At 44.6% G+C, this 23,392-nt stretch overlaps 1 long non-coding RNA gene and 2 other non-coding genes across 5 annotated transcripts in view; 2 read left to right on the forward strand and 1 right to left on the reverse strand.

Annotated features, from left to right (window-relative positions):
* Window positions 1–1,772: 1,772 nt before the first annotated feature.
* Window positions 1,773–1,879, reverse strand: LOC127593500 (U6 spliceosomal RNA). The gene has a single exon (XR_007960431.1). It is a non-coding gene; the product is annotated as a U6 spliceosomal RNA (small nuclear RNA).
* Window positions 1,880–5,715: 3,836 nt separating this feature from the next.
* On the forward strand, window positions 5,716–5,820 carry LOC127593501 (U6 spliceosomal RNA). The gene has a single exon (XR_007960432.1). It is a non-coding gene; the product is annotated as a U6 spliceosomal RNA (small nuclear RNA).
* Window positions 5,821–7,005: 1,185 nt separating this feature from the next.
* The window catches only part of LOC127592996 (uncharacterized), a 32,075-nt gene continuing 15,688 nt past the window's right edge, over window positions 7,006–23,392 (forward strand). For 2 of the 3 annotated variants that reach the window (XR_007960280.1, XR_007960281.1), the window contains exons 1-2: window positions 7,006–7,096; window positions 11,309–11,377. This is a non-coding gene — a long non-coding RNA (uncharacterized LOC127592996). Of the gene's footprint in view, window positions 7,097–11,147; window positions 11,378–23,392 lie in introns of those variants that run through there. The other variant, XR_007960279.1, reaches the window with a different exon arrangement.

A 23,392-nucleotide genomic window follows, 5' to 3' on the forward strand; every position in this document is an offset into this window, starting at 1 on the left:
GTATAGGTCAGTGGTCCTCAACTAGAAATGCTGTCGGTCCACTTTTTTTTTTATAAGACCAAGGTCCGGTCCCATGCACGGTGGTCATGGGGAGCAGGGCTATATGCCCATTTAGTATGGTCAAGCCAAGCTTATACAAATCAACACTCCTCACAACCAACCAATAATGGGGTGCATAAAAATAACAATTATTCACTTTGCCAGTACACAGCAAATAATGAGAGGTAATGAATGAATGAATGAATATTGTGTTGAGGCAGAGGAACTCTTATTTTGTTAAGTTGTGCCTGCTTAATAATAGAAATAGCCCTTTTAGGGAAATAAGACATTTTTTACTTTAACTTTGTTAAACAGTAGTTGTCTTTTTCCCTTAATTTAACAAAAGCAAAACAAAATATTCATTTTACCAAAATAAATACTAAAAATGAAAACAAAAATATTATTTTCATTTGTACAATTCCCCCTTTCACATCCTCTCTAAAATCATTGAAAAATATATCAGAAGAGGAGTTGAGAACCATTTTAAATACTGACACAAGGGAGCACAGGAATGTGCAGTGCTGTTCTTCCACTAAAGGTGAATGCAATGTCTGAGGCATGCAAATATTATTTGAGAACGCATTGTTTATTTACCATGTTGCGGTGTTCTGCTGTTAAACAGCTGCAAAGATCCCCGGGTAGACGGGAGCAAAACTGCACACAATCGAAACGTCCCGCGATTTGTCTTGTCTAATTGTCTGTGTGTGGCTCTCCTGTGCTGAAGCTGTGAGCATACTGTGGCGTCGCGCATGCGTCTGTTTCCTGACACAATCATCCATTTTGAATGCGTGACGCAGATGTATGGGCACACCTTAAGTTCAGAGGAGCCAATCAGCGCATCGTTATCGCCGACATACCCCGTCTCCAGTTCGTCAAACATTATACACAATTTGAATCGTGTCAAACAATATAAATATGCCTTTCAATTGTGTGTACGAATTGGGGTGGAGAGGGCTTCAAAAACAAAAACAAACAAATTCTGAGAGGAAACGAGGCATTTCAGAAACAGAGGAGGACCGCGTGGCTGCTAGCTAATCAAACGAGGACTTAATCAGGAATCACCTGTGCAGTGCTAATGTCACATCTGGTAAGTTATTGGGGCCATTTGGATTAATTTAACATCTATGTCTTGAAATGTCAGGAATTGCGGAATAATGGCAAGGTGTTTGCTACTAGTGCTAGCTAGTAACATGAATTGAGGTTAGCATGTTGGGTTGGTCGTGAGCAAGCATTCCAGTTTCTCGTGTGGCCCAATGGCAAAATTACTGTAAATGTTTAAACTCTTAAATTTCGTTTTAGTGTACATATTCTTTCTGCAACAATAATTTCATGCGCACCCTGATTATGTCAACTTTGTTTAGTGCCCGAAGACAGCTGGGATAGGCTCCAGCACCCCCCGCGACCCCAGTGAGGATCAAGCGGCTCGGAAGATGAATGAATGAATGAATGTTTAGAAACTGAAAATGGTAGTGATGTGTCGTTCGCGAACGAGCCGGCTCCGAGAGCCGGCTCTTTGAAGTGAACGATGTGAGCCGGCTCCTCATTGGGAGCCGGAAGGGGAGGGTTACATAATTTTTTTGAAATTAAGAGAAAATTTTATTGGAACGAAAACAGAAAAGATTAGCATGGTAACAAGGAACAATATTTGAGTTTTTGGTGGGTTTTCTTCAGTTCTATTTATTGAAATGAACTTTTGGTGTGTTTTTTTCAGTTGTATTTTTTGAAATTAAGAGAAAAAGGTAGAACGCTTCACGAATTTGCGTGTCATCCTTGCGCCAGGGGCCATGCTAATCTTCTCTGTATCGTTCCAATTTTAATATATGCGAAGCCAAAGCTACGCAATAAGTATTGGAAAAAGTGTCGTATATGAAGGGCTGCCCTGGCGCCATATCATACAGTTCAGGTGCCACACAGAATCATCCTGCAGTTTCAAAAGAAGATGAGCATGGCCCCTCCGAAAAAAGGTGAAGGATAGCATTGCGCTGGTATATGCAGAAATTGAGTGAATAAGCAGAAATTCACAGAAAACTAACTGCAAAAACAGGAAATGACAGATAAGCCATACGCATAAATCTGATTGGTTGTCTTGCAGACTAGGCAAATACATTTGTAGCCAGACGAGCGCCATTGGACCAGCCAAAATGGCCTCGCCTTCTTGCTTTCCCCCACCCACCCAGGAATGTAGCTATGATAGGGACCATGCTAATCTTCTCTGTATCGTTCCATCCATCCATCCATCCATCCATCATCTAGCGCTTATCTGGGGCCGGGTCGCGGGGGCAACAGCTTTAGCAGGGAAGCCCAGACTTCCCTCTCCCTAGCTACTTCTTCCAGCTCTCCTCGGGGGATCCCGAGACGTTCCCAGGCCAGCTGGGTGACATAGTCTCTCCAGCGTGTCCTGGGTCTTCCTCGGGGTCTCCTCCCGGTGGGACATGCCCGGAACACCTCACCAGGGAGGCGCTCAGGAGGCATCCGAATCAGATGCCCAAGCCACCTCATCTGGCTCCTCTCGATGTGGAGGAGAAGCGGCTCGACTCTGAGCCCCTCCCGGATGACCAAGCTTCTCACCTTATCTCTAAGGGAGAGCCCGGACACCCTGCGGAGAAAACTCATTTCGGCCGCTTGTATCCGGGATCTCGTTCTTTCGGTCACGACCCATAGCTCGTGACCATAGATGAGGGTGGGGACGTTGATCGACCGGTAAATTGAGAGCTTCGCCCTTTGGCTCAGCTCCTTCTTCACCACGACAGACCGATACAACGTCTGCATCACAGCAGACGCTGCACCGATCCGCCTGTCGATCTCCCGCTCCCTCCTGCCCCCACTCGTGAACAAGACCCCAAGATACTTGAACTCCTCCACTTGGGGCAAGATCTCCTCCACGACCCGGAGGGGACACTCCACCCTTTTACGACTGAGGACCATGGTTTCAGATTTGGAGGTGCTGATTTTCATCCCAACTGCTTCACACTCGGCTGCGAAACGCTCCAGTGAGAGTTGGAGAGCCCCGTTTGAAGGAGCCAACAGCACCACATCATCTGCAAAAAGCAGGGATGCAATACTGAGGCCCCCAAAACGGACCCCCTCAACGCTTTGGCTGCGCCTAGAAATTCTGTCCATAAAAGTTATGAACAGAATCGGCGACAAAGGGCAGCCTTGGCGGAATCCTACCCCCACTGGAAACGATTCCGACTTACTGCCGGCAATGCGAACCAAACTCTGACATCGGTGGTATAGTGACCGAACAGTCCGTATCAGGGGGTTCGGTACCCCATACCCACGAAGCACCCCCCACAGAACTCCCCGAGGGACACGGTCAAACGCCTTCTCCAAGTCCACAAAACACATATAGACTGGTTGGGCGAATTCCCACATACCCTCAAGGACCCTGCTAAGGGTGTAGAGCTGGTCCACTGTTCCACGGCCGGGACGAAAACCACACTGCTCATCCTCAATCTGAGGCTCGACTTCCCGTCGGACCCTCCTCTCCAGCACCTCTGAATAGACCTTACCAGGGAGTCTGAGGAGTGTGATCCCTCTGTAGTTAGAACACACCCTCCGGTCCCCCTTTTTAAAAAGAGGGACTACCACCCCGGTCTGCCAATCCAGAGGCACTCTCCCTTTTGACCACGCAATGTTGCAGAAGCGTGTCAACCAGGACAGCCCCACAACATCCAGAGCCTTGAGGAACTCTGGGCGGATTTCATCCACCCCTGGGGCCTTGCCACCGAGGAGCTTGTTAACCACATCAGTGACTTCAACCACAGAGATAGGAGAGCCCACCTCAGAGTCCCCAGGCTCTGCTTCCTCTAAGGAAGGCGTGTTGGTGGAGTTGAGGAGGTCTTCGAAGTACTCTGCCCACCGGTTCACAACGTCCCGAGTCGAAGTCAGCAGCGCCCCATCCCCACTGTACACAGTGTTAGTGGTGCACTGCTTCCCCCTCCTGAGACGTCGGATGGTGGACCAGAATTTTCTCGAAGCCGTCCGGAAGTCAGCTTCCATGGCCTCACCAAACTCTTCCCACGCTCGGGTTTTTGCCTCGGCGACCACCGAAGCTGCGTTCCGCTTGGCCAGTCGATACCCGTCAGCTGCCTCTGGGGTCCCACAGGCCATAAAGGCACGATAGGACTCCTTCTTCAGCTTGACGGCATCCCTTACTGCTGGTGTCCACCAGCGAGTACGGGGTTGCCGCCACGACAGGCACCAACCAGCAACCACCAACCACGACGGCCACAACTCGGATTGGCCGCCTCAACAATAGAGGCACGGAACATGGTCCACTCGGGCTCAATGTCCCCCGCCTCCCCCGGAACATGGGAAAAGCTCTGTCGGAGGTGGGAGTTGAAACTCCTTCTGACAGGGGATTCCGCCAGACGCTCCCAACAAACCCTCACAATACGTTTGGGTCTGCAAGGACGGACCGGCATCTTCCCCCACAATCGGAGCCTACTCACCACCAGGTGGTGATCAGTTGACAGCTCCGCCCCTCTCTTCACCCGAGTGTCCAGAACATGCGGCCGGAAATCCGATGATACAACTACAAAGTCGATCATCGAACTGCGGCCTAGGGTGTCCTGTGCCAAGTGCACATATGGACACCCTTATGTTTGAACAAGGTGTTCGTTATGGACAATCCGTGACGAGCACAGAAGTCCAATAACAAAACACCACTCGGGTTCTGATCGGGGGGGGGGGGGCGTTCCTCCCAATCACGCCCCTCCAGGTCTCACTGTCATTGCCCACGTGAGCATTGAAGTCCCCCAGCAGAACACGGGAGTCCCCAGCAGGAGTACTCTCCAGCACACCCTCCAAGGAATCCAAAAAGGGTGGGTATGCTGAGCTGCTGTTTGGTGCATATGCACAAACAACAGTCAGGTTCCGTCCACCCACCCGAAGGCGGAGGGAGGCAACCCTCTCGTCTACCGGTGTGAACCCCAATGTACAGGCACTGAGCCGTGGGGCAATGAGTATGCCCACACCTGCTCTGCGCCTTTCACCGTGAGCAACTCCAGAGTGGAAGAGAGTCCAACCCCTCTCGAGAGAACTGGTACCAGAACCCAGGCTGTGTGTGGAGGCAAGTCCGACTATATCCAGTCGGAAATTCTCTGCCTCACACACCAGCTCGGGCTCCTTCCCTGCCAGAGAGGTGACATTCCATGTCCCAAGAGCTCGCTTCTGCAGCCGAGGATCGGACCGCCAGGGTCCCCGCCTTTGGCTGCCGCCCAGCTCACATTGCACCCGAACCCTTTGGCCCCTCTCATGGGTGGTGAGCCCATGGGAAGGGGGACCCACGTTGCCTCTTCAGGCTGTGTCCGGCCGGGCCCCATGAGTGTAGGCCCGGCCACCAGGCGCTTGCCAACGAGCCCCACCTCCAGGCCTGGCTCCAGAGGGGGGCCCCGGTGACCCGCGTCCGGGCATTGAAACCTAGATCCATTTATTTTTATCTTCATCAGGGGTCTTTGAGCCGTGCTTTGTCTGGCCCCTCACCTAGAACCTGTTTGCCACGGGTGACCCTGCCAGGGGCATAAAGCCCCAGACAACTTAGCTCCTAGGATCATTGGGACACACAAACCCCTCCACCACGGTAAGGTGACGACTCACGGAGTGTGTTGGGTTAGCTCAGTGGTAGAAAGCTGATGTCCCAAATCCAGCAGTTGGGTGTTCAATTCCCAGTGTTTGTATCATTCCAATAATAATAAAATTGGAAAGATACAGAGAAGATTAGCATGGTCCCTAGGCCCAAATGCAAGCATGCATGATAGTGATGTGTCGTTCGCTTTGAAGTGAACGATGGGAGCCGGCTCCCACCTCATTGGGAGGGGAGGGTTACACACGCACACGCACACGCACACACACACACACACACACACACACACACGCGATGCAGTTTAGAGAAGGGGGAGGGAAAAGAGACACACACAGCAGCACACTGAGCAGCACGCGAACAAGACAGACGAGGAGACTAGAGAGCTAGTTAGTGAAAAAAAACCAACACGGTGTAAAGTGGAAAGGTGAGAAAATGGATAGGAAACGCAGTGAAATATGGACTCATTTCAATTTAATTGATAGTTCAAAGGCAGCGTGTAGACTGTGCAAGGTTAAAATATCCCATAGATCAGGCTCCACAAATAACCTGCACAGGCACATCAGAAAAATCCACCCATCAGTACAATTTGAAGAGAAAAGACAAGCAAGGGAACCAGCTATTAATGAAGGTGCTAGTGTGTCTGCAACTGTTGCTGCTGCTGCTGCAATGTCACAACTGCCTAGATGTACAACCCAGAGCTCTATGAGCCACTTTATGCAAAAAGCTATAAAACCAGCAAAACAGAACAGAATTGACAACGAACTGGGTAAAATGATTGCAAGGGATTTTCATTCATTTTGTGTTGGCTGTGTGTTGTCACAACATTTGTCTGTCCCCTCAGAGAGAATCTTCTCCAAAACATGGCAAATATTAACAGAGAGGAGAAAGAGGATCAACCCCTCAAAGCTGAGGCACTTGGTTTTTCTTCATGCCAATCTTCGCTAAAGACAAGCTAAAACCTTTACCTGGATGCTGCTTTTTTTCTTTTTGTTTTACAAATTTTAATTTATAATTTGTTGTGTGGTATTCAAAGCATACTTATGTTGTTTTACTGTAAATAGTTAAAAGCTTATAAATATACACATTCAGAGATTGGAACTTTTTGATGACCTTGTTTTGAGATGGGTCTTTGTACTTTTTTATTTTTGTAGCACTCCATGTTGAGTATGTTCAGAAGAATATAAATGAAGCCATATGAATAATAAATATTTGATATAATGTCTATTTTTTGCATTAGTACTTCATTTTACACATAATATTACGTTATTTTTGGTATTAAATTAATTTAAGCAACAAAAAAACTGAGGAGTCATTTGGGAGCCGAAAGAGCCGGCTCTTTTTAGGGAGCCGATCGAAAAGAGCCGGAATTCCCATCACTAGAAAATGGTCCTATTGACAGCAGCAGGAGTTCAAGTGGCTTGGATTTGGATTCTACCCTTGGCCACAATGTAGAATGGGATTCTGTGTAAGGTAAGCCAATTTAATCATTAAATTAAAAAATGTTGTCATTCTGGTAGTTAAAACAGCGGCAGTCAGCTACCAGCTCATGCAGTACTTAACAGTTCAGCAGACTAAATACTGTAAAATACACGAGGATTTGTAGAACTCTTGCTCCCCTTGAGCAGCCTCGCCTCATATGAGCCCCCACCCCACCCCCACGCACTGACCTTCAGGTGCGTCTGTATGTGCAAGGCCCACGCGGGGGAATGTGTGCTGTGAAAGGTACGGGGAGGTCAAACAGGATACAAATTCTTTTAATGAACAACTGCCCTTTTCATCTCTACCACATAATCAGACTTGCGCCATATAGATGGATGGACATGTACAACACAGACACACACGCACACACAATAGTGCTGAGAGCTGCTAGACCGTCAAGCTCTGACGCCACTGAGCATTTATGCAGCTCCCCAGCAAGTGAAAGAATATAAACCGTTCAGTAGATCATCTGCTGGATGTCCTCAGAGGTGCTTTGAGCTAATCCCATTTGCAGATGCAATTCCCTTAACTCATTTTAACACGGGTGTCCATTAGAGGTGAATGGACAGACGGATATATTCATATTATTAAGCGGAACTGTTAAATACAATGAGTTTAACTCATCAAAGTGGCTTGTCAACATTTTCTTAAAGAGCTATGAACAAAATTCCTCAACTTATGTCCCGGTATGTCGTTTTAGATAAGAGCTTCCAGATGCAAAGGGGATGTGTTATTCATTTTTATGTGCTAAAACAGATGAAAATAAGTTTTCTAAGTTAAAATGTTAGCCCTGATCATATTTGCCCAAGTAGTTTTTACATTTTTTAAGGGCCTGAGATTAAATCGCTGCAAGTCGACTGTTTTCGTTTGTTCAATATATCTTTTTTTTCTGAAAAAGGTAAAAAAAAAAACATAGCTGATTATGCTTTTAGGCTAATGCTATTTTCTTCAAGACTCACAGGAAGCTATTACAAATCCCAGTGGTTCTTGCACTTTTTGGAAGAGTATCCAAATGTTTAAAATCCAACATTTTTTAACATTTAATGTGTTGACGTTGAACAGTATTTAGGCAGTGAATATTTTGTGTATTACACTGGAAAAAAATGGTGTGTTGAATGTACAACAGTACCCAATTTTATTTCATCAAGTAGGTGCAGGAGGTATGGATCCAGATTTATTTATTTTTTTAAGTAGACTCTACAGCAGGGGTGTCCAAACTTTTTGCCAAGGGGGCCAGATTTTATGTGGTAAAATGTCGGGGGGCCGACCTTGGCTGACATTCTTTACATTGAACAACAATATTGTTCAACAAATTTTAGTAAGCCAGTCTGTTTCACATTTCCATTTTTATTTTAATTTCAACAATCTTAAGAATTTATTTTGGTTCATTTGAAACAGGAATTTGAAATATGACATATCAGTCAATATAATCACGGAGTGATGTCTTGTTAACTCGTGAGTGATGCCCTCTAGTGTCTAAATGCTATTACTCATTTAGTGAATGCTATTACTCATTTAGCCACTAGAGGGAAGCAGTACTCTATGAAACATCACTCCCCAGTCTACGAGACCTCAGTCAATGCAACACGTGTTCCATTGCGCCCAACCTGCGGGCCAGACGGCACTGATTTTATGACGGGGGCCGAGGGCCGGATGAAATTCGACCGCGGGCCGGACTTTGGACATGCCTGCTCTACAGCGTTGATTTCAAAGTCGAGGCCCGGGGCCCAGATCCGGCCCGCGACGTCATTTTATGTGGCCCGCGGGAGCGTATCATGTGTTTCAACTTTCATGATCCGTGCTGAAATCTGTACAGAAATGTAAAGTTGTCATTGGCAAGAAATAACGTTGAGATTTTACATCGACCCTCCGAAGGAAGCCGTAACTCCAAAGTGGCCCGTGACAAAAAATGAGTCTAACTCCCCTGCTCTACAGCTATGTAAAATAATTACAAATATCTGGATCCAGATTATTTTATTTTGTGCAACCTCTTGACAAAATAAAATTGAGTCAATCCAATAAACACTTTTTGGGGGGGGGTTGCCCGTCAATGGAAGTGTTCAACTCTACTTTTATTTTATTATCGTCAGAAGTGATTCTCAAAGCACAGTACAAGTCCCACTTGTGGTGTTCAGCATGTTATGTGGTGTAATATCATTTTAAATTGTGTATTTAGCGATCATAGTGGATTTAGTTCAATCAGGAACTTGACAAACGTAAAATCTCGTCAACTTTCGCATGTCCTTGTCACTTTAGGATGATGATAAGGAACAAAAGGTGTAAGGCAGTTGCTGGCGTGGTATCAGGCTGATTCCACGGGCCCTGGTTATCGTGGTCTTCCTCATTCTTCGCGGGGGCGGGACAAAGAGAGTTTTTAATTGAAAAATAATCTCTTGACCTTTTGCGACTCGGGTGTTTATGGAGCACACGGGGGCGTGGGCGAAGCGCCTTGGTAAAACCGATGATTTTTCCGCTCGATATTGTTTCATAAAAGAGCCCGGGGGTATTTTTAGTCAAGATGCTCTCGTTATTGTAGCTCCCTGGCTCATTATGAAATAAGTGTTAGTTGCTTGTGAGTTATTGTAGCCCGCCTTTTGCCAAACTGGCCCAGTCTCTGGGCAATGGGGTGAAGTGTCTTCATTTGACATTGAATTCCACCTTTAATCTCACAATTTCCATTTTTCATTTCATAAAAAAGACGCGTAATTTTGCCGAATTCCAGTAATAAATGACTTTTTCGCTGAATATTATGATGCGGATCGAGCACCATGTTTCCTCTCATAAAATGACTTTGCCAACTTCATTCCGGTTAAATTTACGTTTTCTGAGTCCGATTCGGACTTAATTTTCACAGTGGAACACTTTATTCCTGTAAATTAAAAAAAATCTCTCTCTTGTAGTGTGACAGTGTCTATGTGGGTTTTCTCCGGGTACTCCGATTTACTCCCACATTCCAAAAACATGCATGGCAGGCTGATTGAACGCCAAAAATTGTCCGTAGGTCTGAGTGTGAGTGCGGATGGTTGTTCGTTTCTGTGTGCCCTGCGATTGGCTGGCAACCGGTTCAGGGTGTCCCCCGCCTACTGCCTGAAGACTGCTGTGACCCTTGTGAGGATGACGTGGATCAGAAAATGGATGGATGGATTAATTTTTGTCTGAAATAAGTACAGTGGACAGCTTATCATATTATCAGGTCACAGGGTACATGAAAGGGTACCTTCACCCCCCGCACCCAAAATTCTGACTTTCTCACGCAATATTGTGACTTGATCATTTCAACAATAAGAAATTCACCCCAAAAAATCCTGCCGAATTCGATGAGTCAGAATTATGATTTTGGTCTCGAAATAAAAATTCTTGTCGTTTTACTTCTCGTGACAAATTCTGACTTTTTCCTCACAACCTGGTAAACGTTTAATTTATTGACATAATTCTGGTCCATAACACATATTTTAAAGCTTGTTACAGCAATAGTAAGGCAGGTCTTGCAAAAGATAACAGGGCAAAGCAGTCCGCTGCTGGGCGATCGAAAAGACTTGTGGCTCAATCTCACAGTCATTTCCATTTTCTCTCAACAAGTCAAATAGAATTTCTGCACCACTTTTTTTCCTTTTTTTTTTTTGTTCCAGGCTGCATTTCACATTCCAGCTGGCTCGTCCAAGCTCGTTTTTACCAGCACTTCCTCCCCGTCACCTCGCTTTGTCTACATCCCACTCCCTCCTGGGCTTGTCATTTTTACTCACATCATGGACATTCTTTTGATGACATTTTTTTGCAGTATTTGTTTTCCACTATAGCAGACTTTGGGAACACTTGGCCCGGCGGTTGTTTCAACAGCTGGTTTTCGATTCGTCTGGAGACGGTTCAATGGGTGGTTACAGGGTTGGGCCGGTCGGATCTCATGCCGTACGCGTTCTATTCCCAGTTTTGAATAAGTGATGTGCACATCTGGAATTCCGTGCGAGCAGTACAATGAGTGTTTAAGGAGGGTGGGCCGCTCTTGGGCTGGCTTCATAGTCAGATGTCATTGTCTACTTGCGGACTGGGAGTTTGGGCTTCCACGCGTTTGCTCATCAGAGTTTACACATTGTATTTTGCGTGGGCTTTTATAAAACTAAAATGCAAACAAATGTATTTTTAACTCAAAGGACATGTGAAACGGTGAGAATCAAACCCTCTGAAACATGCTGTTTCATTTTTCAGACCATCGCAGCGAGGGGCCACAGAAACAATCAGGAGTGTGAGGCAGTCTGAAGAGGGCCCATTTCATGAGTGAGCAAACACATTTGAAGGGAATTAAAGGAGCCGCTTAGGTTGGCCACGAGTGAAGTTGGCTGCGACCACGCTCGCAACTGCGCAGATCTGCCCGCTTAACTTGTTTAACCTTCTGTACATTAAGCATGACTAACGTGGCAGTCGCAGATATGGAAGGAGCCATAAAATCATGACATCCCATTGTTCACAATCACATGCAACAGTGCGTATAGTTCTAACCTTGGATGGTAAACCAGAGTCAAAAACTCAAAAGCCAAAATTACATTACAGGATTTCTGCAGGATGTCTGCCAATTCCTTTTTAGAATTACCTTTATAAATACTCCAAAAGATAAGTATCCCACAAACTAGGATTCCAAAACTCTTGAAATATAATTTCAAGACCATCTTAGAGCATTACCATAGTGCAGTGGTTCTTAACCTGGGTTCGCTAAATCGGTCTCGGGGGTTTGACGGAGCCTCTGTCACGCGACTCAACATGTTAATTAGTTATGACACGCCCGCTTGGCCATCACTGGCTGCAGATGATCACATGACATTGCTTGTCCAATCACTGCTGCGGGAAATTTAGTTCGCTTCGTAGTCGTGTGTGTGGTGGTCGTACGTTGTTAAATTTTTTTTTAAAACGTATATATATATATTTTTTACCTTTTTAAATTCAGTTTTTAATAAATGCTTTTTTAATATATTGAATTTGTAAAAAAAAATATTGATATATTTTTCACTCAAGGAGGGTTCGGTGGTGTGCATATTAACTCATTCACTCCAAAAGACGTTTTTAAACGTCTTTTCAGACTTGGTCCAGAATTGTCTGGTACTGAATGAGTGAACTGGTTGGGTTCGGTACTTCTAAAAAGGTTAAGAACCACTGCCATAAGGTATATACAAAAATAAATACCGGTGATTTTTTTTTTTTAATTAAAATGCTAGCACATGTAGCGCAAACACTATAATTTCCACTCACAACCCAGGCTAAACTTGGCTCCTCCCCGCCAGTCAACACCAATGCCTATTTCAGACAGGTCGTTTGTGGAATTTTTGGCCATCTGATGGCGTTTCGGAAAGACCAGAATAAATGTAAATAATAGTCGGTCTTTCGCTGAGGAGCTCAGGATAGATTTCACAGAGAGAAAAAACAATGCAAATAGGTGAATAAGTGAGGTGCAATTACTGTGTCGGCTGTTATGCTGATACATGAGCAGTATTGTTGTCCTGCTTGTCCAGTAGGATTTGTCATTGGTCCTCGCCCTGACAGATGCCTGCGCTACATCATGTGTGTGCTCATCTGGTCATGCATTATTTAGTCGCTATAAAGTGCTTCAGAGAGCTTTGTCGGTCTCGAGTATGTCTCCAGTGCAACTTTATGGACACAACATAGTGATTGGTCCTTTAGACGTGATTCAAACAGACGCCACGAAGAGTTTTCTCCAAGGCATCTCGTCCTCGTTAAATAAGGTGTAAAGCCGGTGTTACTAACACGTACGGATGTTTAATAAATCATTGTCGTCCGGGACTAAATCAGCGACACGATATTGCGGCCATGGTGATCGGGCGTTCCCGCCTGGAGTGGCTAAACTGAATTCCTTAGAAATTGTTGACCAGCCCCCCCACACCCCAACAAAAAAAAAATCAATCGGGCAAATTAGTTGCCATTTTGATTTATCCTTCCCGGTGAGCCGTTTGGGCTTTTTCTGTTAGCAGGTTGCCCTCACTGGAATCGAGTCGGGTCTCACAACCCCCCCACCTCCCAAATGCAGTTTAATTAATACAAAAGAGAGTTCATGTTTACTTTGCCTGACACAAAACATGAAGACAGACAATATTTTATTCACAGGCATATCTTCTTTATCCTCTGCAAGAGCGGCTGATATTACTTACCTGAGTTACGTTCAGTAGATGAGTCTTTGTCTTCATGTCGCCAGGTAGGAAGGCACTGTAGTTAATTAATCTTGATACACAAACGCACACACATTTTAATTATTTTCATACTAATGATGTTACAAAATTGTGCAATATTTTAATGTGGTGTTTTTCACATTGGTGGAGGGGTAGACTGGAGCTGGAATGGATTCATGGTACAGTCAAACTTCGGTTTTCGAACATCTCGGTTCTCGACCAATTCGTTTTTTGACTTCAAAATGGCGCCGCGAGAGTGGCTGCCTTTCCAGCAGCTCCTATTTTTTTTGTTGTTCTACTTCTTCCTTTCATAACTTTGCTGCTGTGAATCTGGAATTTCTCCATTGCGAGACTAATAAAGGTTTTCTTAAAATGTTGAGTTTTTTTATGTCTCGGATGATTAACACATTTCGGTTCTCGAACAAACTGAGCGCACTTGAATGCACCACTTGACTCCTCTCGCCTTCCTTACATGAAGAAGTGACGCTTCCTCGGGTAGATGAGGAAGTGACGCTTCCTCGTGTTGCTGTCCATTGTGAGCAGACGTGTTCAGGAAACATTTTTATTAGCATGGTTTCGGTTTTCGAACAACCTTCTGGAACGGATTATGGACGAAAACCGAGGTATTTCCATTCAGTGTTATTTTCAGTGGGGCAGGATGATTTGAGATCCCTGTGTTTTGCCTTACAAGCATGGTCATGTAACAAAGAAACTCTCATCTCAAGGCAGCGCCTTGTATGTCGTCGAAACTGAGATGTCATGCTTTTGTGAGCTTCACATAGTTTCCCATCCATTCAAATTTCTGACCGATGGTGGGAAAGCGCAACTTTGGTCTGAATAAAACTCAACTCACTTCACCATAGTTCCTTGGCACCAAAATGCCCCAAAGGTTCGAAAAGCAAGAATCTGCACATTAGTGAAGACCGACCCTTGAACATGCCACCCTTCACTGGATTGTGAACTCTTGAGTAGACATTTATTGATTTCCAAGGATTATAGAATAACATCAAAAATGACTTTTGTGTTTGTACAAATAGAAACCTATTTGCACACTCCCCTTCCCGATATGATCTGATGATCCTTCGCCGCCATTACATCATCACATAGGCAAAAATTACGGAACCGCCACCCACTCGTCTGACCTTCCGATCTGCTTGAATCCTTTTTTTTTCTTTTTTCCAATAATTTGCAGCTCTTTGAAGTCGTCTACGTCCCGGGGGGAGGGGGGGCGGGCTTTGGATCCCGGTGAACGCAGGGATGCGCTCTGTTAACATTCCTCCGCCGTGTCTTTGGAAGGCCTCTTCAATTCCGATGCTGGCATACCCCGCCGTCCCCATCCCTCGCTGTTGTGTACAGCCTGTGTTTGTATTTCTGTGTTTCATCTGCACAAATATTGGTTTTACGCGCGACTGCTTATCCTCTACAGTCTGAGGTTTCAAAACGCCACAGTGTTTGCTACCCGTAGATGATCGAGCTGTCTTCTCACTTTTCAGGGATTGTTTATCATGTCGGGGAGCAAAGTGGACGGCAGGTCTGCCTCACAGTTCCGAGTGTTCATGTTCTCCCTGCTGCCTTCTTCCCACTTTCCAAAAAATCTAAATGGCAGGTTCAATTGTCCATCCGTGTAAATGTGAGTGTGAAAAGGTCTTTGCGTATAGGTGCTCAATGACCAGAATCGGGTTTGGTTAACCCCAAGTTTTGCCATCACCAGTACCCATCTATGGCACCATCGCAAAAAATGTTACATTTTAGAACGACGGAAATTGTGCCATTTGGTGAGTTGTAGATTGTGCGGCTTTCAGCGGCGCGACGATTCTCAGCATTTCATCCTGTCCCCGCGCGTGGCATTGAAATAGACAATGGAGACAGCTGGCAGAGCGAGCTTGGCATCGCGACTCCGCGTTGGCGCCACGCCATCAGCCCCCCCCCCCCCTGCCAAATAAGAACAGAGCAGCACCACGGGTGCGTGATCCAAGGGCGAAGATGTGCAAGAAGCGGATGGTCGCTCTCAAAACAGTCATGCAATTGTCCCAAAAATATAGACACAGAGTTATGATTTTTTTTAAATTAACCCTTTCGGGGACAGCGGTTACTACAGTGGACAATTTACCTTGTTATCAGGTTACAGAGTGCATGAAAGGGTTAAAATCCTTTATCCTGATGCTTGGAATTCTTCATGTTGCCTCTAAATTTGTTTGCTATGATGTCCAAACCTGTAACTGGGACGCCTTCAATGTGCTTGTCATTAAAAAACAATTCTGAATCATCTGATGATTCGCTATTCTGGTTTTAATGCGCTCACATCGTTTTAAACCAAAAGGTGATTTGTATTTTTTCCAATTCAAATGAGTTTTCATGACATCCACACCCAAATTCTCCGGCGAGTGCTCCTGATTTGGCGAGCAAGTAACATTTCACGTTGCATTTAACTCTTAAATGTTCCTTGATTCTTCATTCAGTTTGGAAAAATTGGCAGCATATTTTGTGATGAACATTTTGCATCCCATCCAAAAAGTGTGCCTTGATCCGTTTGACTTGGAAGAACCTGATTTAAAAACACAGTCAAGCACCTTAGCTGTCAAGTCTCAAATCACATCTGTTTTGGCCCTCAAGTATAGCGCTGTCCCACTTGCGCATCTCAGACTCAGACTGTCGGTCAGGTTGCAACAGAGACTGAACGAGCAATTGATGTGAAGTGACGTCGGCTCGTGCAGCAGCAGCAGCTTCCCCGACTACTAGGTTTGACCCATTTTGCCTCTTACAATACATTGAAAGGCCTGGGTTGGTATTTTCCAAAACAGAGGTGAAAATCTACATGCAGGAATCCAGGTAATTCCAAAATGGGTTCACATGCAATTTTTTCTTGTATCTGGATACTATATATAATATTTTGGTGTTTCGCCGTTGAGCCTTTAGAAGCGGCCATTTGCTCTGGGTCAGCAACATGTCCATGACACGAAACTGTGCAGTCCATTATTATTTAATTTACCGCCTCGGATAGTGGGTTAGCGCTTTGACGGATGATCATAGCCCAAGAGCCTCAGAGGTGCCACGGCTGTATCTCTGGATCGCATGTCAGGGGCGGCTTCAATTCCCCGCAAAGCTACCTACACGCACATTGGAATTCATGACGGCCGGCCATTAGCGCTAGATACTTTTAATATTTAACCCTTTCAAGCACAAATAATGGTCACTTGATAAACTGTCCGCTGTCATAACCGCTGTCCCTGAAAGTTAAGCAACAATCTGTGCTGTCATAACGACTCCCGCGGTCTTTCAAGGCACTGCTCAAGAGTCCCCAGCGGTTAATACGCAATGGGTTCGAAATGGTAGCTTCAAACCAAAATGGCGTGACAGTCTTTGGTGCATCTGCTTCTGATCGACATGCCTACAAAATTTCATGTTGTCAAGAACAACTGGTTTTGAGAGCTGCATTATCAATTTTCTTTTGTTTATTTATAGCACTCCCAAGGAGATTTTTAGGACTAGATGTGGAATGGCAATTTATTTGGCCAAAGACTCATAACATCGATGAAAGGGCGCGATTTTCCAGAGGGCCATCACACGGCACTTGTAAAACATATCGCTATATTAACAACGCTTCTACGTTGTCATTCAAAGCTGAGCTTTGTCTTCTATATTGAATCACATTGCCCCCCGCCCCACACACACACACACACACACAAAGAAAGCTCGCCAGAGAAATGAACACCTGGGTTTGTTTGATCACTAATGAATTGCAGATTGGCTTTTGTAATGTCATCTGTGGAGTTGTTTATTGTGGGTTTCATGGGCAAATAAGCTTCAGCACACGTTCATGAACCGTGCAGAGAGCCACACTAATCTCCAGTCAGAATCTCCACTTCGAATAAGTGGACAACAAAGGCCCAATTTTTGTATGTTTCTGCCTGACCAATCACAATGGAAAAATGCTGACCCTATTGTTGGGCCAGCTAGCTGACCCTGTGAGGCAAACTGATTCGAGTGGATTAAAAATCCCCACGGCACTGCAGTCCACGGACTGATGGCAAGAGTAGCACCAAATCGAAACGTTCTCATACTAGATAACTACAGAAAATGGGCCGATGTCCAACACTATTTCCTGTCTGCACTGTGACTAAATTGTTCATACTGCTGCATGGTCACATACACCCCGATGCACCACTGACCTGTGATGAACATCTGCCTGGAAGCTATTTCGCAGAGTTTAAAAAGAGATCATTTCCGGTCTTATTCTTTCCATTCTTTTGTTTATATTCAACAACTGTGAGGGTAGAATATTTTTCCAACCAGCTGCAGAGGTGAAATGGAAATGAAATAACTCGAGTAATTCCTCACAGATAACCGTTTTCACAGCCACTTGCACAGAGTCTCCTGTGAGTTAGACTATACGTGTTGCATTATTCAGTTAATGGATGGATGGATGGATGGATGGATGGATGGACAAGTTTTTTTTCTCTCCCCCTAACCTTGTTTCTTCTTACAGCCCAAAACAAAAATCAATGTAGATCCTGGAAGAGGAGCAGTACATTAGAAGTACAGTGGTACCTCTACTTATGAGCGTCTCTTCATACGAAATGTTCAAGTTACGAAACGCCTCAACAGGAAAATATCGCCTCTTGTTGGGAAAGAAATTTCAAGATATGAAAATACAGTAATCTAATTGTAAGATGTATTTGTTACACATTTTTATGCTTTAGAAAATATTTTTCAGAATTTTTGCTGTGGTCTTGAAGCGGATTAGGGTATTTACATGGAAAACACATCTTTAAAAAAATTCTAGTTAAGAAATTTCTTGTAGAACCAATTAAGAGTAGAGGTACCACTGTACATTGTTCAGCAAAACGGCAGCACCTACCGACACAGGATCAACGGCATCGCATAAAATAATATACAGTATATATTAGAGCAGTCAAACGATTAAATTAAAAATGCAAATGTCATAATTAACTCAAATGAACAAAAAAATAAATTGTGATTACTCACACATTTTTTATCGTTTCTTAATTTCCGTTTACATTTTTTGTCCTATTTTTCCCCATTTTAATGCTCTCATCAACATGGAATCATGAATCAGTTTTCTATGTGCCAAATGCAAATATTTTCTGAAATAACAATTTCGATTTTAAAATTTAAAGAACATTTTTCACTGTCGCTAAACTGACAGCTCTAGTATATATATATATATATATTATTATTATTATTTATAGTAGAAATACTTAAGATTTTAGCAAACCCATCAAAACTTAAAAATGGTGGTAACCGGACTATTTTAAATTCATTCCTTGGACATTCCCCGGGGATGTCGGCCACTGACGTGCGATCGTTTTGACGATTGAAGTTCAACCAGCCGACCTCAGAACAAGACAAAATGTCTTTTTAATACGAAAGGAATTGTGTGGCTATGCTCCCTCAGTCACGTTTTGAAAATGCTGTCATTGAGTTTCATCATATAACAGCTAAATAAAGTCATTAGTGCGTCTTCGTCGAGTGTCCAAGGATAATGACACAAATGCCTCAAAGCTGACTAATGGGGAGGGAAATGATAGAAATTACATTTTCACATCTCAAGGATGTTGCTTCCCCCCCCCCCCTTCTTTTATAGTAACAATCACTATTCTTTTTTGCCAAACTTTGGAGATGTTATTACTTTATTTATTTAATACTTTATTTTTTTGCCACTGGCCAAGAATTGTATTTTCCATTCCAAAATCAGAATTGTTGATAGCTTATTGTCAAAGGAAGGGGGAACCCCCCCCCCCCCCACACACACACACAATGGCCGTGGAAATCACATCAAACTGACAGAAGTGCTAATACAAAAACAAAAATGACGACTGAGAATAACTTTGGAAAATTTTATATTTTTTTTGAATCGAAATAAGAAAAAAAATCTAGTGTCTTAATCTCATATTCTCAGCTTTGATTTTGATTTGTTATATGGTTGGAGGACTGTTTGCCAACTATGAGACCAAGCTTACTGACTGCGCAGCATATTTCAGTCCAGAATGACTTTATAGTCTTGTATGTATTTAAGACATCTTGTGGCAGATGGAGCAAAGCAGCCCCAGAATATAACTAAGCCTCCTCAACGTTTCACAGTACTTCACACTTTTTTTTCCTCTCTGTTCTTTTAGAGTGACTGTGATTTTTGTATCTCTCAATTTTTTTTTTGGGGGGGGGTGGTGTCAGTATGCGTTTTGGCAAATGGCACTCTCATCAGTTCCAAGTTATTTCAGTGGGTCTTTTCTTTCTTTAGCACAAGGGTACGAACAGCTTGCAGGAATCTTGGAATCATCCGGACCAATCATTCGGGTAGTAGTGATTAATTTATTGCTCCTAGTGTTAAAAATATACGGGAAGAGGAGAATCACATATTAAATGGTAATATTGAGAGGGAGGGAAAAAAAATGACAGTCTACTTCCTGTTCTCAATCTCATCTGTGACGAAGGCCGGAGATGAGTGTGGGACCCTCCCGCCCCCCGGGGATCGAACCAAGCCAGCAGTCCGGGGAGGTCTTTGAACATCGTCCAGCTGCATCCTCTTCAAGGCCTTTCCTTTGAAACGTTTGTTTTTTTTTCCCCCCCTCCTACCGACTAACAGCTTTCGATGGCTTTTACCATGCGCCCCTCTCTATTAATAGTGAGAGCAGGGCACTCTGAATGAGCAGCGGTGGTCACGAGGTCAGAGGACTTAATGCCGCCCGCTGCATGTTTATTGCAGCCACACACAGCCCATCACCGCTTCCCCTCATTTAATGTCAGGCAAAGGCCAAGCTACTATTAAAGATTCATTTGCATACCCGTCGGACTTCGGATGACACTGGGCAACACAAAGATTTGCAAATTGTTCGTGCTGGAACTTGTGAATTTGTTCCAAGTACACTCTTGTATGTCGCGTGTAAACCCGAGGCTTCTTGTAAATTAGCGTTAGCCCGGCAGAGGCGAAGAGGCTTTGACAGCTGGAGTGTCTCCACCGTCGTGAGTGGACAGATGGGCGGACGGGTGGAAAAGCAGGTCTGGGATGTCGCTCGCTTTCATTTCATGGCCCTTTCTCCTTTTATTTCTTTTTCTAACTCTCGCCCTCCCTCCGGTGGTTGATGGAATTTGGTGGCTTTTTTTTTTCAGTTATTCAAACTTATTCAGCCATGGATTCATTTTTGCATAATGGTTCGTCTCTTTTGCGACTTGTCTAGTACTACCTAATGACTGATTAGATTGTTGAGTATGCTTCTGGTTGGAAGGCACAGTTCCTGTCGAGGGACGACAAAGTAAGGCGAGACAATTTTCCCATCCATCCATTTTCCGATCGCTTTATCATCACAAGGTTACGGGGGGTGATGGCGCCTATCCCAGCTGTCTTCGGGCAGTAGGCGGGGGACACCCTGAACTGGTCTCCAGCCAATTGCAGGGCACACAGACGAACAACCATCCGCGCTCATACTCACGCTTAGAGACAATTTCAATCAGCCTGCCATGCATGTTTTTTGTATGGAATGTTGGTTGAAACCAGAGTACCCGGAGAAAACCCAAGCAGACCCGGGGAGAACATGCAAAAAAACAAAAAACAACAATGGTGGTGTCCATGTACCGAGTTCGATCCCAGCTTCGGCCTTCCTGTGTGGAGTTTGCATGTTCCCCTTGTACCTGCGTGGGTTTTCTCCGGGTACTCCGGTTTCCTCCCACATTCGAAAAACATGCATGGCAGGCTGATTGAACACTCAAAATTGTTCTGAGCGCGGATGGTTGTTCATCTGTGTGTGCCCTGCGATTGGCTGGCAACCGGTTCAGGGTGTCCCCCGCCTATGAAGACAGCTGGGATGGGCTCCAGCATGCCCCGCGAACCTTGTGAGAATGAAGCGGATGAAGTGAAAGCTCTCTATTCATTTGGAACAGAGTCCTGCCGCGAAAAGTGAGCAGTTGCAAGTCAAGGATAGCCGCTCCTCCTGCTGAACTTTTCAGCCGTTTATTGACCACGTGGCCATCCGGTGTCACGTCCCGTGTTTGCCAGCAGGGGGCGGGCTTTCTCTCCGCCTGCACACCTGTTACTCATTTATGAGTGATTACTGTGCCTTTATTGTGACGCTCTGGCAGTCTACTCACTGCCGGAGAATTCCACTCCGCGCCAATACTCTCGCTCAAATTCCTATTCAGATTATTCGTTGCCTCTTAACCTTGTTATTACGCGCCATTGTTCCTCTTGCGTATGACATTTTTATATTGACTAATCAGACCTTCCTTGCCATTTGTTTTCCGCAAGCGTTTTCTGTTGTTCGCTCTATTCGATTCCTGGTCCTTATTTTGACCAGCGTTTTTTGTTATCCTCCCTGTCGGGTATTTTGTGTTCGTTATTAAAGACTCCTTTTGTTATCTGACAAAATCTCTTTTTGTGTCTGCTATTTCGGGGATCCACTTCCTTATTTTGTTGTGCACGAAGCGATCATTCTATCGCTTCGGGCACAACGTGACATCCGGCACCTCAATACAAAACGATGAACCTTTAAAGTCCCTTTTGGTTTTCAAAAATTATTCGCTAAGTCCCTTGAAGCAGGAAAGAAGTCGAAAGGTCAACAGGAAAAAGAAGCCGGACTCCGAGCTACGCTGAACAGAGATAATGTATTCCAGAAAGTAAGTAGAACAATTTCTGAGTGTCTCAGAGGGAGAAAAGAGAGACTGATTTACAATGAGCAAAGCACAGGCTTACTGTATAGACACCCCCAGTTTTTAAAATGGCCAACCTTGGATCTGCTGATCTCAAATCATATAATACATGGAACTGAAAATAATAGGATTTGGTTAAACTTCCTTTGCGGTATGATGACATCGTTGTCCGGCGATGTGTGACTCACTTGTTTTGTTTTTGTTTTTTTGTTTTTTTAATTGCCACCCTGCTCAAAGCTTCCTTTTGGTACGGTTGAACAAGATACCAACTGATGGGGCACAGGTCGCTAAAATAAGGGCTTAGGGTCTTTTTTTTTCTCACAATGTTAGGCTGTTTTCTTTGTGTGACGACTCCTCCTTTTTTTGCATCTTTTCTCGCAGGGAAAAAAAACCCGCATTCATTATTAATGCTCAGCGTCGAGCCGGTGATGGATTGGACTTGTTGCCGTTATTTATCAAAACAATGTGGAGTTCATACACTCTTCATAATATCCTCTCCTCTCCCATTTTTGGGGCTTTTTTATTCCTCATGCTCTGCGGGGGCCTTCGCTCATTTTTCACGACGCGGCGGCCAGCTGCACCCGCCGCTGTCGATGCCCTAATCAAACTTCCATTTTAACATCACAGATGGCTTAAAAAATACAAATAAATCCAATCCCAGGCAGTGAACTGGGGTGATGGATGGCTTGCAAGGAGAGCAAATTGTAAAAGCGGCTCAACTGGGAGAAACGTTATCTACGCAAATGATCTTGCAAGGGATTTCTCTCTGTGGCATCGCGGACCAACCTCCGTCCCTTTGCTCATCTATGCTGCACATGCGCGTTGATAGTTGATTAGCACGTACGGGAAATGAACAAGCATACACACGGTTTACATACTGCACACAGTTCCAATGGTGGTCAAGCCAACTATAATAAGGACGCCAAAAGCACCGTATAGTGATATTGACCCAACTGTCTTCTTTCACTTCCAACACACCGTGTGCCAGCCACCCCTCCCGTCCCCACCCTGGACTCTCTTATCTCTTTGCAACAGGCAGCCGGAACTTAGGAATTGTAGCTTTGAGGTATGCATCAAAAAAAAAAAACAACAAACAAACAAAATGCGGTACAAATCCATGTTTTATCGCTCATATCTGCGTCGACCATTTTGGAATGGGAAGAAAAGTATTTTTTTCTCCAATATAATCCCCCCCCCCAAAAGAAACACATTGGCCACAAATGACTTCTCTCCTTTATCTCTGCTCCAGCAAGCAAACACATCCTGCTCAGTCTTTTAAGACCTTGAACAACCCCATTAGAACCTTCTCCAACAATGAAAATGGTCATTGATCAGTAAACTCGTGGCTATTAATTAAACTCTTTGTGGAGAGCTTTTTCAGACACGCGGTCAGAGGATGAGATGGAAGAACCTGTCAAGAAAGAGAGCCATTTTAAGAGACAATATCATAAATCCT

This window comes from Hippocampus zosterae, chromosome 20 (genome assembly GCF_025434085.1).
Source record: "Hippocampus zosterae strain Florida chromosome 20, ASM2543408v3, whole genome shotgun sequence".
NCBI lineage: Eukaryota > Metazoa > Chordata > Actinopteri > Syngnathiformes > Syngnathidae > Hippocampus > Hippocampus zosterae.